The 17,283-nt window shown below is 47.0% G+C and overlaps 1 protein-coding gene across 1 annotated transcript in view; it reads right to left on the reverse strand.

Annotated features, from left to right (window-relative positions):
• The window catches only part of LOC123344889 (zinc finger protein RFP-like), an 86,823-nt gene that overhangs the window by 1,349 nt on the left and 68,191 nt on the right, over window positions 1–17,283 (reverse strand). The gene's annotated exons all lie outside the window — the stretch shown is intronic.

Genomic DNA, 17,283 nt, shown 5'->3' on the forward strand with positions numbered 1-17,283 from the left:
CTCCCCACCCTCCTGTTCCTGCCAGGCACTGCCGGCCCTCCAGCCCCTTCCAAACGCTGCCCCATCCCTCAGTCTTCTGGGCCCTTCCCAATCCCGATGTGTCTCCCTCTTTGCACTCTCATGACTTTCCCCCTGGGCTCTCCCTGTGCTCTAGCACCAGGGTTCTCCTCACTGGGCATATTTTATTACCTCACCTCCCCATTTTGTCACTTGAAATATCTTTGTTTCTCTCTCTCTCTCTAATCTCTGAATTTTAGCATTTACACATCATTTCCTCGGTTTCCAAACTCTGAATTGTTAATCCTCAGTTACTGGGCATTTAACAGACCCAGAATTCAGTTTGCTCCTGTTCCACAGCCTGTGGCTCAGGCCCCCAGGGCCTTAGGCAGGGAGGGGGCTGTGAGCAGGAACAGCCCACACAATCCCCAAATACACGTGTGAGCATTTCTCTGTCAGCGGCTACAATTTTAACAGACTCTTTTTTCCTTAGCAGAATTTCTATCACTTTTATAATTATTAATAATAAGTTAGACTTTCCCTTCTGACACTCTGAAGTGACATTGCCAGCCTGCTACCAAAGACCTGGTCCGGCTGCCATTCATGTCGCTAGCTAATCTCCCCTGGAATTCAATGGGAGGCCTGAGGCATGGAGAGGAATTTTGAAAGGGATGGGAGCAGGACTGAACTGAGAATAATTCAGAAAAACAGAATTGAGGGATAGTTTCCCTCACCCAACCCTGCAGTGCTGACCGGCCCGCGGCCCAGGCAGTGACGTAAAGGGCCTGGGACTCTGGCCACAGCCATGGTGGCCAGGGGCCCTGGGAACTTAATAATCTCCAGGCCCCAGGGCAGTTGCACCTTTTGCCTCTCCCCCTTCCCACTCGTTGGCAGCCCTGAGTGGGAGAAAAGGGTTTTCTTTTGACTCCTGTGAATATGATATTAAGGCCCGAGGACAGGTGGGGCATAGGAGAAGATTTGATATTTTCCCTTCCAAGTTGTTGACTGTAGCAGGTTTTTGTCCATGCAGACAGTCTGCTGGAGTCAGGGGTCGTCCTTCCTAATTAAAGATAGAGAATGAGCATGAACTTGTTGGCTTTGGGTACAATTTTCCAAATCCACGGAGTTCCTAGGCCCCATTTTCCAAAGGAGCCTGGGTGTTTAAGTCCAGTCTTCTCTCCCCACCACCAAACTCATGTCCGTGTTACCCTTCCCCAGTCTACTGACCCTGATCGACTTCTCAGGATTCTACCTCCTTCACTGACCAACCTGTCCCAGCCAGTCTGTGCCGTTCAGTTTAGGAGTTGGGTAGGTGGCTGGCGTAGATGTCTCTCTTAGTGCACTGATTCTTAGCACAAGCAAAAGATGAATAAAACTCTCTGGCAAGCATGGGGGGTGTAGTGCAAAAATGAGCAAATGCAAATAACGTGTGTCCATTTCTTGGGCTCACATTCCTCTGCTGTCTTGTTAATTTCCAAAGCCCGGTTCATCTTCCTGTCTGACGCTGACAAAGACCGGACTAACTCAACAGACACATGTTAACATATGCACAGACACCCATTGGTTCAGCCCGATGCTGTATCAGCCCCGTCACACACTGATTCCAAAGACCACAGGACAGAGCTGCACGAGGAGCTGGAAGAACTGAAATTATTCCCACCAGTTCCCAGTGTCTGTACCTGTTATTGCCTGTAAAGCTCCTTTCTCCACTCTCGCTACCCTCCTGTTGTGTTCTCTGGCAACATATTGTGTCCCTGGGGCTGGACCATTAGCCAGTGTCCCGTGTGTGTGTTATGATACAATCTCCAATTACATGATCACACACTGTTTTTGCCTCAGGACCCCATTTTGCCTCATTCTTTCACTGCCCAGGATGGAGGCACAAGGGATGAGAATTAAGGGTGTACAGGAAGGCAGAAACCTGGCATTTCCCAACTACCAAGTGTTTGACAATTCAACCTAAATCATCTTCTGTTCAGGGGGTTTGTACAATATATTTGTATCATGTCCCCTCTCGCTCCTCTCTCTTAAAGGTAAAAATTCCCAGTTTTTTCAGTCTCTCCTCATGCTGATTCTCATTGCCTCTCTCTGAGCCCCCTTTTCTTCTTCTCTACCCTTTCTGAGATGGGGTGAGAAGTACCCAACACCGTGCTCCAGATGATGCAAACCACTGATTTACCTAATGGCTGTATAATATCTCCATGTTGTTCACCATCCTATTAATATGGATTCTCATATTTTGTTTGACCTTTTCTCCAGAGCTGCGCAGTGAGCAGAGGGTTTTGTCAAGCTGAACACAGTGAATTCCCGGTTGCATTACTGAGCTGCTGATGCACTTATTTTCAAACCCTGTAATGTGAATGAGTTCATTTTTTTCCCTGCATGGTACGTTCATTGATCAACAGTGAACTTCATATCCCACCATGTTTCCCTTTCACACAGCTTGGGCGGAAGGGGGCGGGGGGGGAAGGTCCCTCTGAACGGCCTCACAGTCTTCCCTGGACTTGACTAGCCAACCTCAGCTGTGGCCCCCTGGAAGAAGAATCATTCCCCACAGGGACCACTCCCGAAATCCCCTGGGCATCCCTGTATTCCTCTCCCACTCCCTAACCTTATCCCTCCCCATGCCTCTCCTCTCCTGCCCCATCTTCTCCAAGGAATTCCAGAGCCCACACTGGCTCTCTCTGGGCCCTTACTGGCTTCCCTGGCTTCTCATGCAGCTTGGATCCTGCCGTGAGTTTTGGGGGGTTGCAGTCAGTGTGTGATGGGGTCTCTGTTTCTCTGGGTGTCTATGTGTAGTGAATTGCTAACCCCTGCTGCCTGCCTTGTATCCAGGGCAGGCTTTAGGAAGTATGGGGCCCAATTCGAACATTTTTGACGGGGCTCCAGCAGGGATGACTAAAAACAAAAAACCACACACATGCAAAAAAAGCCTTTCATTTCTTAGCAACAAGTTCTGCCACAGTATGTATTTTTGTACCAATAGGGTTACTATACGTCCGTATTTTCCTCCCAGATGGCGATTTAAGAACCAAAAAGCCTGATGTGTCTGGGAAAATACGGATGTATGTTAACACTGCCTGAAGTTCTTTTTTAAAAAGTTGGGCCTGAACTAGAAATGAACTCCGTTTCACATGTGTGGGTCCCCGCCACTCCCTGGGGGTGTGCTAGGGTGACCAGATGTCCCGATTTTATAGGGACAGTCCTGATTTGGGGGTCTTTTTCTTACATAGGATTCTATTACCCCCCCACCTCATCCCGATTTGCTGTCTGGTCACTCTAGGGTGGGCACATGTGTGGGTCCCAGCTGCTCCCTGCCCCCCTCATTGAAGCAGGTGTGCAGGGTTACTGCCCTGGGAACTGCAGGGCACCAGTGGACATGGGGCTGGCTGGAGGCAGGCCAGGGGCTGGCTGGAAGTAGGATCTGGCTGCAGGCAGGGCAAGGGGTGCAGGACTGGCTGGAGACAGGGGGATGTGGGGTGGGCTGGCTGGCTGGCTTCAGGCAGGGCCGCAGGGGGGGTGCGGCAGGGGTTGGCTGGAGACAGGACAGGGGGTGTGGGGCTGGTGCGGACAGGGCAGGGGGAGCAGGGCTGGAGGCAGGGCAGGGGGTGTGGGGCTGCCTGGAGACAGGGGCTGGCTAGAGACGGACTGGTGCGGGCAGGGGGTGCAGGGCTGGCTGCAGACAGGGGCTGCTCCAGGCAGGGCAGGGGGTGCGGGGCTGGTGTGGGCAGGGGGTGCAGGTACAGGGGGTACAGCCCACCCTGTGTGGTGAGTGCCCCCTCCTCCACCGCGGTAGCAGCAGCAGCCCGGGGGGCTATTTAAAAGGCCTGGGGCTCCCCTGCTTCCACTGCCCCCGCCCTATAAATAGCCGAGGGAGCCCTGGGGAAGCGGTGTGGCTTCGGTGGTTATTTAAAGGACCAGGGTGGTAGAAGCAACGGGAGCCCTGAGCCCTTTATATAGCCCCCGGAGCCCCGCAGCCCTACGCCAGGGCTCCACCAGTGGGGCTCTGGTGGCAATTTAAAGGGCCTGGGGCTCCAGCCCCTGCTGGGAGCCCCAGGCCCTTTAAATTGCCCCCTGGGGAAGCTGGGCCACCCCGGTACAGTGCACCGGCTCTTGCCTGTACGCCGAACTGGGGCTCGGGCACGGGGCCCTATTAGGGGCAGGGCCTGATTCAGGGGAATTGGTTGAATTGGCATAAAGCCGGCCCTGCATGTACCTGTGCCACGGTTAGAGTAGCAGCAGCAGCAGCAGCTGTCTGGGCACATGCAGCCCTGTTAGGGCTTCTGAAAATTGAAATGAGCAGCCTAGACATTAACCTGGCCTGGACCAGCCCTTTGTCCAAACCCGCCTCCCCCCGAGCCTCCAGCCCCATCAGGGACTCTAACAGCATCTCACTGAGAACCCTCTGAGCTTCCAGTGTGCACAAAAGAACTCCTGAGGCACCCAAAAATCACAACGTTGGCCACACAAACCTTTGAGTCTTTTCACCTTAGTACAGAGCTGTCCCTGCCCCAAAGAGCTAGTGTAAAACGTTAACTGTATGAGAAAAAGGGACGGGAAGTTTTAGGGCAGGGGAGCTTTGGATAGCGATGCAATAGGAGCAGTAGTTACCTGGGCAGACGATGTTTCTTCTCCAGTCTGAAACCAAACACAGAGAGAGGGATGAGAACTCAGCTGAGCAAATGCAGCAACATCAGGGCTCTGGGATGAAGAGCAGCCAGCTTACACTGAACCCAGGCAAGAGCAAAGTGATTCAGAAGCAGGGACACATTTTGAAGAACTAGATGAGAGGGATAGCTCAGTGGCTTGAGCATTGGCCTGCTAAACCCAGAGTTGTGAGCTCAGTCCTTGAGGGGGCCATTTAGGGATTTGAGAATTGGTCCTGCTTTGAGCAGGGGGTTGGACTAGATGATCTCCTGAGGGTCCCTTCCAACTCTAATAATCTATGATTCCTTTCATTCCATTGAATTTCTACAGCCCCCATTCACCAAAATGTGCAAAGACTCGGGTCCTACGTGATCCTTCACTAGGCCTAGCTGACCAGGTAGCATCAGTGTCTAAACATCCCAGCTCACTAGAAAACTCTGCATCTTCCTATGGGCAAGGGTCTGGCTACAGTGATCCCAGCCTCTGCCACCGCCAGGCTGGGTTACTGCAGATCACTGAATCCACAGCTGAGTGTGAAGGCTCCAGCTGGTACCTAACGCAGCTGTCGGCCTTCTCCAGGGCTTAGACCACAGTGACACATCAGGCCCATGTTCCAGCCCCTTCACTGGCTCCCCGTCCCCTTCTGAGGCCAGTTTAAGGCCTTGGTTTTAATCTGCAAATCAATTACAGAATCCAGCCCCAGTGGAGGCTGTTTGTGAGCCGTCCAGGTAGGAGGCTACAGAGGCAGAGCATTGTATGGGGCACCCAGGTTGCAGGGTGGGGGGTGACACAGCCACCCCTTAGTCTGGATTGTACCCTGGGTATGTCACAGTGACACCCTAAATTAAAGCTCCCTGGCTAAGCAGGGGAGAGAGATGCCAAAACCCAGTGAAAATCAGAGCGGGTGGGGACAGGTGTCCCCTGCCTGATGCTATGAATTCCCCTTCGAGAGTCCTAGGTACCATTTGACCTTCCCCTCCCCTCTCCCGTGTTTAAAGCCAGAGCTGATGAGACCCCATGGAGAGCCCTTGTTTCAGTTCAGTGATGGCAAGAGGTGAAACCACTGATGAGCTGGTCTAGGGGCCAGGTCGTAGACCTAGTGCAGGGACAGGGCTGCAGTGAAAAACATGGAGACGCAGCAGCAGCCACGGCCTGCTGGAATCCCTGGGTAGGTTGTGGAACCTCAGAACGCACCATTGCAGAAGTGGCAGTGGGGGTCCAGCAGCAGCCATGAGAACAGCAGTGGAGCTGAGCGGTGGCAGAGGTAACAGCACCAGAAAAACCAGCAGAACCAGCGGCAGAGGCATCAGCCAGTGGTAGCAGAGACAGCAGCCACAGTGAGCCAGTTCCAGAGGCAGCAGAGGCATCGCTCAATGTCCCTCACCCCTTTTCAGGGATGGGAGGCAGTGAGCAGCCAGTGGCAGAGATGCCGACTTCCCCTCCAGCCAGTGGGTGCTCAACCCCCTGCTGCACCCCAGGCCCCGCCCCCATTACACCCCCTCCCCGAAGCCCCTCCCCCACCTCTTGTCACCCCTGCTCCACCCCCCATTCCACCCCCTTCCCCAAGTCCGTGTCCCACCTCATTCCACTGCCTTCCCGAAGTCCCCAGCCCCACCCTGCCTCTTCCCCACCTCCCCCCCGAAGCATGCCACAATTCAGTTCCTCCTCCTCCTTCCCAGAGCATCCTGAGTGCCATGAAACAGCTATTTTGTGGCTGGTGGGAGGGAGGGGGAAGGGTTGGTCAGCGAGGCTGCCAGTAGGAGAGATGCACTGGGGGGAGGGGGAGCTTGGCTGTGGGTGGGTGCAGAGCACCTGCTAATTTTTCCCCGTGGGTGCTCCGGGGCTGTCGGCACCTAGGGCCAGCGGTGACAGTGATAGCAGCAGCAGCAGCAAGCCAGTTGCAGTGGTGGAGGTAGCAGCGGACGCATTGCTCAATGCCCCCCCCCCACACCTTTCAGGGATGGGAGGTGAAGCCATGTGAGGGCACCTCTGAACTCTGGGTCTTGGCTGATTAAGAACAACCAACTGTGAGTGGCCTTCAGTGCCAGGAGAGGGGAGTGGTTTTCACACAGGAAGGTGGGAAACTGAGGCAAAGGACATTGCCCAATGTACTGTAGGGTGGGGGGTTGCTCAGGGTTACATGCTTTGGAATCATGGCCGTGGTGTTTTCCCAAACCAATGCTGGGGTCCCTTTGCCTTGTAATAAAGTTTTTCTTTTGTTACACCCAGACTCAGGGCAGGTGAGTGGAAGTTTTGTCTCTTAACCTGTGTCTACACCAGCACTTTTGTCAGCAAAACTTTTGTCAGTCGTGGTGTGAAAAAAGCACATCCCTGACTTACATACGTTTCACTGACAAAAGCACCAGTGTGGACAGTGCTATGTTGGTGGGAGACACTCTCCCAGCGACGTAGCTACTGCCGCTCGTTGGGGGTGGTTGAATTATGCTGGTGGGAGGTCAGCACACAGCAGCTACACGGGAGACCCGATTGCAGGGCAGCTGCAGTGGTACAGTGGTGCCGCTATAAGCCTTAAAGAGACCCAAGAGTTATATTTTCCCAGATTATTGGGTGGGGTCTCAAGTGTTTTCTGGTTTGTGTTGCTAAGAGGAACCCTTGACATTGAACCCAGCCCATCTTGCTGCCAACTCCACCTGGCAGAAGGGCGAGAGATCGATAGATCCAGAGACAGTTTCAACACCACAGAAAAGGCTGCATTCGAGAAACAGAAACACTTACCAAGTTCTCGTTGAAGATCATCTAGGTAACAGAGAATCAGAAACAAACACACACTAATTAAGTGCTTCCCTTCTAGGAGGGAATCAACCTCCCATCATGCAGCTTGTCCCTCACAAATCCATTGATCCAGGCTATAGGCAGGGAAACTACTGAGGTCTGGGGAAAAGAGTCTCTTTCCAACCCACAGGCAGGGCACAGAGCACCTGCAAAGTCCCATAGGGCAGGGGTCCCCAACCTTTTCAGGACCAGGGACCGGTCAGGCCTGCGGAGGGAGCGCGTGCCTGCGGGAGGTCCACCGGCTCCAGTTGAGCTGCCGCAGGCATGACTGCGGACAGTTCGCTGGTCGCGCGGCTCAGCTGGACCGCCCACAGGCATGACTGCGGAGGGAGCGCTCGTCCCGCGGCTCGGGTAGACCTCCCACAGGCACGTCGGTTCGCGGCCCGGTTTGTAAGAGGCCGCGGTCCGATACCGGGCCGCGGACCGGGGGTTGGGGACCCCTGCCATAGGGTATGGCTACACAGCAACTGAACACCCCCAATTGATCCATGTCAGCTAACTAGGCTCACAAGACATGGGCTGAAGTCTGTAAAATTGTGGTGTAGACATTTGGGCTCATTTTGTGTCTACACTAGAGTAAAGTATCAAAAAATCACTGATTATCTGCATGGACTTAGTTCTGAAAGTTTTGAATTCCCTAGGGAATTAGGGCCAGGTTTTTAAAGATATTTAGGTTCCTAACTCCCACTGATTTCAATTGGCATTAGGTGTCCAAATACCTTTAAAAAGCTGCCCTTAGAGCCCATTCCTGCTTCCTTGCATATTACATGTTCCCATTCACTTTGCTGGGAGCGTTCGATGTGCACGGAATGTAATATTGGGCCCTAAAATTATCAACATTGTTCTGTTAGTGATGTGACTTGTGCATTTAGTGTTGGATCCTACATGCGTTGAAATCCAAGGCACAGCTCTAATCGATGGTAGTGGTGCAGCATCAGGGCATTCATGTTTTTCTCATTTAAAAAATAAAACATGAGGAGACAAATTTGTACAAAGTTTTCCTTGTTGGAGAAAAGGGCACAAAACTTAATGATTTCTGTATCACCTTTCCTTAAAAAAAAAATCCCAGAAATAAATATAAATTATCATTAGGAACATTTTTCTCTTGGATATACGGTTGTCTAAGTTTTGTGAAAGTTGAACATTGTGTATAACTTTTTATATAACTGGGAGCGCGGTGGGGCAGGGAGTGGGGAATTTATCAGGCTTCATTTCATCCCAATTTCTTTTTAACATTAAATGAAAAAATAAACAACTCATCCTCAAATATAATTACACACAAGATCCACATTGGACCAAATTATTTACTTGTCAGATAAGGCAAGAGGACAGTTGAGGGCACAGAGTCCTCCTGGTCCCCCATGTCATGGTGCCTCCAACACCATGTGGATTTCACCCTCAGAGAAGATACATTTCAAAGAACATTTTCTTTCTGATTTCCTCTTACCCACATACTGATTAATTATCAATACGTTATCACTGATAATTCATGTGATTTTCAAATTGATCTCTCTCTAATAATAATCACCATAAATAATAAAACAGCAAACAACTTCATGGAAAAGGTTCTATGTGGAGAAAAATTGAACTTACTGATTTCTCCAAGATGTTTCCCTAAAGAAATGAAATAAAGAAACAGATGTAAATACAAGTTATTTAAGAATATTTTCCGTTAATGGAGATTTAAAGGCGTGTTTTCATGATATGAATGCCTGGCTCCAAAATACCAAACATTTCATTCATGTTTTACTAACCATGTGGCCACACTAGAGTTAAGTGTCCGACAGTAACTGACTATTTTCAAGGATTTACAATTCTGAAAGTTTTCAATTCCTTATGGAATTAAGGTCTGATTTTTCAAGGCATTTAGGAGCCTAACTCCCACTGATTTCAGTGACAGCTGACCATATACCTATTTAAAAATCTGGCCATTAGAGCCCAGTCCTGCTTCCTTGTATTATCTCTCACATTCCCATTGGCTTTGCTTGCAGCTCTGGGGGTGCAGACTGGAATTTCTGGCCCTCAAATTATCAGCATTATTTTTTAGCGATATGACTTGTGCATTCAGTGCTTAATCCTATACTCATTGAAGTCAATGGCAAAGCTCTAACTGATGTTAGTGATGCACTATCTGGGCTTTCATCTTTTTCTGGTTAAAAATCTCCTCCCAAAAAATTCATAAACAAAGAAATACCCTTATGAGGAGACAAATTTGTACAAAAGTTTTCCTTGTTGGAGGAAAGAGCATGACACTTACAGATTTCTATATCCCCTTCCATTAAAAATAAACAGAAATAAATATAAATTCTTATTAGGAGCATTTTTGCCTTGGTTATACAGTTGTCTGCATTTTGTGAAAGTTGCCCAGTGATTATACAATTCATGAGCCTTTGATGAGTTTCATATTCTCAACATCAGGAGAAAAAGTTTTCCCTTCTCCATCTCTGACTTATTGTTCCTCACCATTTTCAGAACTCAGGTTCAGGCTCAGAGCTCATGCCTCGTTTCTACTGTGTATATTTTTTAATATTACCTATTGGGGTGAAATTTGCCAGGCTTTGTCTCATTTCAATTTCTTTTTAACAGTAAATGAAATCACAGACAACTGCTCCCAAAATAAAATCACACACAGTCGTTATGGGGACTCAACTCTGTACAAAATATTTACTTATCATAGGAGGGAAAGAGACACTAACTAATTCCCAAAATCCATGGGGACTGAGGAGGGAATAACTGCACAGCTGGGTGGGAAGTGGTGAGAAAAGAGTGAGGAGCGGAGAAGGTTTTGGATCAGTCTTCCCTCCACCCCTTCCCCAAATGCTCCATTCAGCTTAACTGAGGCAGTTCTGGGGGAGAAATATTCTGTGCCTGTAAAGGGCTGGTGCAGATCACTGCCTCCTGGAGCAAATGGAAACCTTAGTAACATTTCCTTCCCTGTGCTGCTGAGGGGAGCACAGTGCAGGTTGGTGCTTCCCCTGCTTGGCGCAGTGTAAAATTTCATTCTTCTCTTTTTTCATTTATTAGAAGAAAATTCTTGTTAATTTCGCTAACATTTTCCCCCGTGACATTTACCTTTTATTTTAAATAGATAAACAGTGAGGCCAATGAAACCAAACAAAACCAGGAGAATCACACTCAGAGCCACCATCCATGGATTCACCCTAGGGAAAAAGAAATCTGAAAAATAAACCCCACAGGATTTGCATTAGTTTGGAAGTAGGGACAACACTAATTTTTCCTCTATTGCACGTAACTACGTAAATAGTCCCCAGCAGGACGTATGTGAGATAAGAGTGAAAACATGACCCCCTCTATGCTACACAAAAGACCAAAACCTGATTGTAAAAATTACTCCAACCAACACAGCTTTAGCACTGATTATCCTGTGAATGACCAGGCCTGGTTTGATTCATAGTATTCAGAGCTTCATTGAGTTCAGGGGCAAATTCTCTGCTCACAAAACCGCATTGACTTCAGTGGAGTTATGGCAATAAACAATTTGCTCCTCACTGTTCAGCAACATTCAGAAATTGCAAGAGTATTTTAGTGAGTCACTAATAATTTCCTCAATTATTTCAATGAATTATAATCGCAATTAATCCAAACATTAAGTGCTGAAAATTGATTCATCTTCTTTTGCCGTTCTTGTGTTTACAGCATTTAAATCATCTAGCCAGGGTGGGCAGTTCAAACATGCCTAAGGCCTTTTCCACACAGGATTTGTGCACTGGTTTAGTGAAACTGGTGTAACGCTCATGTAGTCATTGTTACACTGATTCCACAGCTGACCACATAACAGGACTTCCTCATTTTAACTAAACTGGTTGACAAAACTTTAAATTGTAAATCATCTGAATAGTGTCCTTTCTCCATTTAGTACAAATCAGTAAGGAACTGACTTAAGCTAAAAATACATAGGACACTCTGAAACTGAAATAAGCGCATTCAGACAAGGGGTTTCATCAATAACTCAGTAGATAATCAGTGCAGCTTTTGTATGTAAACAAAGGCAAAGTGAGTTATGAGCACAACTCCCACTGAATGTCAACGGAAACAAGCTCACATCATTTGGTGACATTTCACTTATTGAAAAGGTAGCAAACAAACCATAGAGTAAAAATTCACAAAATCACTGTGGTGAAGTTAAGTTTTTAGGAAAAAAATCTTTCAAGGTTTGGTGAATATTTCTTCTAAAGTATCAGAGGGGTAGCCGTGTTAGTCTGGTTCTGTAAAAGCAGCAAAGAATCCTGTGGCACCTTATAGACTAACAGATGTTTTGCAGCATGAGCTTTCATGGGTGACGTTTTGCAGCATGAGCTTTCGGATGCACTTCGACCGACGAAGTGGGTATTCAACCACGAAAGCTCTTGCTGCAAAACGTCTGTTAGTCTATAAGGTGCCACAGGATTCTTTGCATTTCTTCTAAAAAATCACACTCTTTTTTTTAAGTAAGAGTTTCAGGAGTATCTGAGTTAAGATTAAATTTACATGAAACCCAAAACTCTAATAACTCTGAATCTTCAAAATTAAGGCAGATTGCCTGAGTTGTGACCTGTTAAGGTACCAGTTTCTGAACTTCTTTGTTTTTATGTAGTTGTAAAATATGCACAACAGATGCTTCAGTTCTTTGTTTTGTTTTGTTTCTGATGAAGGTAATTTAAGCGTGTGGGTTTAGCTGGTAACTGACCTGCTATATAAACTGTTGATTCCTTTTCTTGATTGAGAAAGGTGTTCCTGATCCAACAGGACAGGTTCTGGTTTGAATGTTCTTTTATAATAATAGAATTTTCTGTTTCAAACAGGCCACTATCCCCTAGGGATTTTGCTTCAGACAGAGATGGTAATTCTTGCCCACGGCGATCTCTCCATAGCACCTTGGGCTCTGGGTACCACCCAGCCGATTGACAAACCACTCGGATCCCTCCATCCTGGTGGCTCTCCACAGAGATGACAGGATTGGAGCCCAAAGCTAGAAGAAAATTACATACAGGTGTGATAAATCAATGGGGTAACTTAACAGCTAAAAGGATGAGTGAGAGATTGTGGATCCCTTACTCCCACTGGAGATCACTTGATCACGTAGAAGGGAGAAATGAACACTGGAATTTCTGAATTCCCAATACCCATGGACACAGGAAAGATGTGAATAAATATTGAGTGAAATTATTTTAAATAAGCAAGAGATATCATCCTCTCCACCCAAGAGCAATGGAGCACTGAACAAATTTGGAAATCTGGCCACTTCATTTAAATACCTAGTGGGATATGAATTTTTCAGAAAGCCAGTTTTTAGTATATTGGATAGACATTTTGTTTGTTCTATTTTTAAATAAATAAATAAATCTAACTAGCTCCATGGTTCCTGTATCAGAGCAGCAGGGGACAAACGCTCGGATTCATCTGCTAGCGGTAAATACATAATGTCTCCCTCCCGCACCACCATCTTTACGTGGCTTCAGCCAATCAGAAAGCTTCAACTGATTTTGACTGTACCCCAACTAACTACCAGTAGTGACCACATCAGAAGGCCTATAAACCTGACAGTGCCACCTTAGCCACGCATCAGAATGACTGCAGAGAAATTGGAAGACCACAGGCTGTCCACACTTGAAAGGCTGCAGCAGACACTACTTACACCAACAGAGGACTTTTCCTGGTGTCATAGGTAATACATGTCTCTCAGAGGCAGTAGCTGGGTTGACAGAAGAATTCTTCTGTTGACCCAGCCCTGCCTGCATGGGGACTTAGGTCAGCTTAGTTTTGTCAGTCATGGGGTCTATATTTTTCACACCCCTGAGAGACATAGTTAAGCTGACCTACTTTTCTTGTGTAAACCAGGCCCATATTTGTTTAGATGTCTTTTCCCTCCTTTCTCTCCCTCCTTTTGAAGTCAGCCAAAAACATCTTTTGGGCAAGGAAATCTCTTGACCATTCCGAGAATGTCTTTAATAAAACGTTGGGAAAGTTTTCAGCATATTTTCCAAAGTGTATGAACATGGTCGCATGCTGAAATCTAGTCACACTGTGTTACTCTAAAATAATTCACAAGTTGCTAGTCACAGTTGTTGTAGTAGAAAAGAACAAAAACTGCAGCCCAACTAAGATAATACAGACAAGAGCAGCTGACCTGCTATCTTCAGTTCCAATGGGGCTTCTTCATAAAAAGAACCGTCTTGAACAAAACAGTTGTATTGTCCTTCATCTGAGCGTCTGATATTAAGAATCTGCAAGGAAACATTCCCATCCATGATGCCAGGTTTCAAAAGCTCTGTCCTTCCACGATAGTCTGGCATCTGGTTCCCGTATTGATCCTTCCCATGCTGATACAGGTGCACAAACGAAAGGAAATGAGATCGGAACCATCTCACCTCCATGTTCTCAGCGCTCATTCTGGGGGACAGGTGACAGGGTAATACAGTGGCCTCACCCATCCTGGCAGTGACAGGGTGACCAGGACCATTCACGCTGAACTGGGCTGTGAAATACACCAAAGCAAAAAGAGAAGCAGCTCAGAGGGTTCAATAGGTTTAAACTTTCCAAAAATTCAGCACAGGGCAGACTCCTGGCAATCAAATTTCCAGCCTGAACATTGAACATTTGGCACAATAACAAACAACTGAAAGCGGGGGAGGGGAGAGTTTAATTTAAAAAAGTGACAGGCCAGCTCAGGTATAGGTGTCACTGATAACTCCCCTTATATTAATTTGACATGCCACAGAGCCATTTCAGTGCCCTGTGACCGGACAGGGTGACCTGAGTATATACACTGTATACCTGAGCTCTGTGATCTATTCCAGCCTTCACTATATTTTTGATGTGATCCTCAGCATTGGTTTTAATATGAGAAGGGTGAAAAGATGAAATCCTGACTCCATTGAAGTCAACAGAGATCACCTAGAATTTCACCCTAATGTTTTGGGACCCAGCTTCTTTGGAGACCACCACCTCTCACCTCGTATGAGGACACAATTTTCATTGAGATCTGCTGAGGTTCTTGAGTTCTCCTCCTTTGCCCCCCTCCACCTGTGTCATAGGTCTCACCCCCACTCTGAACTTTAGGGTACAGATGTGGGGACCGGCATGGACACTTCTAAGCTTAATTACTAGCTTAGATCTGGTTTTGCTGCCACCATCCAGAATTTTTGAGTACCTGGATCACTCCCTTTCCCCCCAAAAACCTTCTGTCAAGGTTCCTTCCCCACTCTAAACTTTAGGGTACAGATGTGGGGGAGCTGCGTAAACACCTCTAAGCTTAACTACCAGCTTAGATCTGGTTTTGCTGCCACCATCCAGATTTCTCAGTGTCTGGCACTTGCTCCTGATATCCAGGCATCCCAATTCTTTCCAATGTGGCAGGCGTGTCGGGTAAAGGACACATCTGGTTTCCACCTTAGGGCTCTGAACCGCCGACGGGTATGCTCAGGTGTTAGCCCCATTGTGATTCTGGTCTTGTTTTGAAAAAGTTTATAATCGTTCATGTGTTCCTTAGGCATTTCAGCTGCCACCTCTGCTAAGGGTCCACTGAGCTGTGGCCTCAGCTCTATCATGTACTGGTCTGTAGAGATGCTGTACCCATGGCAGGCCCTTTCAAAATTTTCTAAGAAGGCCTCAGTATCATCACCTGCCTTGTAGGTGGGAATTTTCTGGGATGGAAAGCAGTACCTAGAGAAGGGTTGTTAGGTTTGGCTGGTAAATCCTGCTTAGCCCTTGCTAACTCCAGTGCCTGCTTCTGGGCCTCCCTCTGGATCTCCATAGCCCTCTGGTGGTCAGCCTCTTTGGCTTTCTCTTCTCTTTCTCTTTCTTTTTCTTTCTCCTTCATAGCTCTTTTGTGGGCAGCCTCATCTCTGGCCATCTGTCTGTCAGGTTCCTTTTGGCTCTCCTCAGCCTGGAGTTTAGCAAATTCTAGGCCCTGTTGCATAGCTTTTTTTTCTTTCCTTGACATTTTCCCCTGCTCTGCCTGAGCTATCTTTGAGAGGAAAAAAACCAGCTTGTAACTTTGTGAATGTAACTGGTCTCTTCAGAATGAGAAAGAAACAAGAAAAACTGGTTTGTCACTTGTCTTTTGCAAACTGTTAATTACCCTCCAGCTAAGCCCAGCTGGAAATCCTTTCTAACAAAGCCTTGTTAGAAAAACCATTATCTGTTTGCCTTCAGGGTATCTCTCCTTCACTGCTTCTCCAGCATCTCAAAGCAGGGAAAAAAAATCTGGCTAGGTGCATTTAAAATCCCACCTCTGCCACCATGTCATAGGTCTCAACCCCACTCTGAACTTTAGGGTACAGATGTGAGGACCTGCATGGACACTTCTAAGCTTAACTACCAGCATAGATCTGGTTTCGCTGCCACCATCCTGAACTGAGTACCTGGATCACTCCCTTTCCCCCCAAAAAACCTTCCCCTCCTTGGGTAGCCTTGAGAGACTCCTCCACCAATTCCCTGGTGGACACTGATCCAAATCCCTTGGATCTTAAAACAAGGAAAAATCAATCCGGTTCTCAAAAAGAAGGCTTTTAATTAAAAAAAAAGAAAGGTAAAAGAAAAAAAAACCTCTGGGAGACAGCATACAGCTGACCTCACAGACAACAGATAGAAAACACAGGATGTTCCCCTGGGCAAAAATCTTAATACACACAAGAATACCCAATTTGATAATTCCCTTAATGGCACCAAGACAAGTTACAAAGAAAATAAACATAAACCTATTTATCCCTTTCTAAAACGTACTACTCTGATAAGAGGCTGGTTCCTTGATCTTTCTCACTCGGCTGAAACTGAAACTGACTAAACAAAGGAAAACTCCCTCCTTCCTTTTGAAACATCTTGTTCCCCCATTGGTTCCTCTGGTCAGGTGTCAGCTAGGCTAGGTGAACTTCTTAACCCTTTACAGGTAAAAGAGGCATTAACCCTTAACTGTCTGTTTATGACAACCTGTTTTTAGTGAGACAAGGTCACTGCCAGGACATTTTCAGTACAAGGGTCTTCAACTCTGGGACTCACTTGCCTTGGCCCCACTGACCCCAAATCACTTCAGCTTTAGGCCAGGTTGTCTTGGTGTTTGAGAAAGGACTGGGTCACAGAGGATGCAAGCATGTGAAGTAGGAGGCTCAGCATGACCCAAGGTACATAGGGCAGCCAAACAATGGAAATGCAAAGGTCAGGGAAGGCTGCAAAAAGGAGAGAAGATTCTCCCAAAACTGGTGGTTTACACTACAGTTAGATTCACCAACCAGTCACAAACCGTGCTCCTGATCCCCCACACTGGTTATCAAGAAATCACACAGCCCCACTTTACTGCATTCCAGTCTCTGGCTCCCAATCAGCGAATAGGTTCAGTACAGTGAGAAGTTACTTAAAAACTCTATTCACTTTACAATATGTTCTTTTAATTCTCCAAAGGACCAGACACATTACCAGATCAATACTAGTTTGAATCTTACCCAAAATACCATGCTGCCAACCAGTCCTTTAGTATCTAAATCTAAAGGTTTTATTAGAAAAGAAAAGGAACTAAAAAGAAGAGAGTTGCTAAATGGTCAAAGCAGTCAGATACTTTCATATATATACACATATATACAAAGAGAGAGACACTTCAGAATCGACATATCAGGTTCTTAGCAGAATTGGTGAATTTGCTAGCTTGCAAAGTCCCTCTGGAACACATCCAAAGCTTGGATGGGTCTATCAGTCCTTTGTTGAAAGCTTCAGTTTGTAGGGAAGTTACTCCAGAAGTAAGAAGCAGGACTGCAGACAAAATGGAGAAGATGCAGGTGTCTTTTTATATCCTTTGCCATGTGGCACGTACATCCTTTGTCTCAAACAAAACTCACAGCACATGGGCATGAAAAG

This window comes from Mauremys mutica, chromosome 12, assembly GCF_020497125.1.
Source record: "Mauremys mutica isolate MM-2020 ecotype Southern chromosome 12, ASM2049712v1, whole genome shotgun sequence".
NCBI lineage: Eukaryota > Metazoa > Chordata > Testudines > Geoemydidae > Mauremys > Mauremys mutica.